This window comes from Echinops telfairi, unplaced genomic scaffold (genome assembly GCF_000313985.2).
Source record: "Echinops telfairi isolate 266 unplaced genomic scaffold, ASM31398v2 ScPeMD7_7469;HRSCAF=8507_0, whole genome shotgun sequence".
Taxonomy (NCBI): Eukaryota; Metazoa; Chordata; class Mammalia; order Afrosoricida; family Tenrecidae; genus Echinops; species Echinops telfairi.
Genome location: NW_022111372.1, coordinates 48470077 through 48471169, shown reverse-complemented (window position 1 = coordinate 48471169; position 1093 = coordinate 48470077). Strand labels below are relative to the sequence as shown.

The following is a 1093-nucleotide window of genomic DNA, read 5'->3' as shown; positions in this document are numbered from 1 at the left end:
CTGACCAGCGTTCGAGGGAGACTTGCTACTTGGTTAGGAGGCTCCGAGTGTAGGCGAGTTTCCTAAGGGGGGCGGTCCGAAGACTTTGAAATTGCGCCAGGAACACAAACTCTGTGATTGGCACGATGGTGCGTAGATTGGTGGCTGAGCCGGCCGAGCCTGGGACTCACTGGGTTGTTAGGGAAGATGTGTTGGGAACTCGGTGCAGCCCGGCTGCGCGACGCGCCCAGCAGAGCTCAGTATCGCGTGAAGCCACCTAGCTCAACCCTCCGCCAGACCTGGCTTGAGGAATGTCAAGGCCGCTTCACTACCGGTGGTTTCCGTAGTGTAGTGGTTATCACGTTCGCCTCACACGCGAAAGGTCCCCGGTTCGAAACAGGGCGGAAACAGTACAGCTCACATTTTTTTCATTTCAATTCTTCTGTTGTGTATGCATTTGTCTCTGTTTCGGGGACGCAGGTAGTAAAGTGAGATCACAATAGAGGCGGTTGACAGCGAGTTATTCATACATACTGGAAATCTGGAGTAAGATCTTACTCAGCCCTTCTCTTGCCCTTACCTTCTGGAGTCCGAGCCACTACCTTTCCTGGGGAAAGGTTGAAGGTTTAGGACCTAGACTCTTGTACCTAGGACAGAGCCAAGCACACAGTAAAGACAGCGTAAATACTTGTGCAACTGATTCTACAAGACGCCTCGAAAGACATATGCAAATCTCTGTGCAACCCTAGTCTCTAGAGACTGAGAGAATAATCTCCAGGTCGCCCGGCTAGCTCAGTCGGTAGAGCATGAGACTCTTAATCTCAGGGTCGTGGGTTCGAGCCCCACGTTGGGCGTACAGTTACTTTTGGAAATTAATGTGGTTAAAAGAAATGTTTGTGCCAGACTCAAGAGGGAGACAGGGTGTTGCTATCCCCGATTAGCTGCGGGGGATGAAACTTGGCCAGACAAAAACTTTGTTCACATAGTCACTGTGTGACTTCTATTCGGGAACCCCACAGCAATAGGACGTGCGCAGAACTAGGGGGAAAGAGTAACAAGTGAGAGCTAGCTGCCAAACTATTAACTCCCGTTAAGCTTCCACCTGCTGCTAGCT

General features: G+C 51.1%; 2 non-coding genes across 2 annotated transcripts; both read left to right on the top strand.

Annotated features, from left to right (window-relative positions):
• Positions 1-316: 316 nt before the first annotated feature.
• On the top strand, positions 317-389 carry TRNAV-CAC. The gene has a single exon. It is a non-coding gene; the product is annotated as a tRNA-Val (tRNA).
• A 371-nt stretch (positions 390-760) lies between these two features.
• Positions 761-833, top strand: TRNAK-CUU. The gene has a single exon. It is a non-coding gene; the product is annotated as a tRNA-Lys (tRNA).
• The last annotated feature ends 260 nt before the right edge of the window (positions 834-1093 follow it).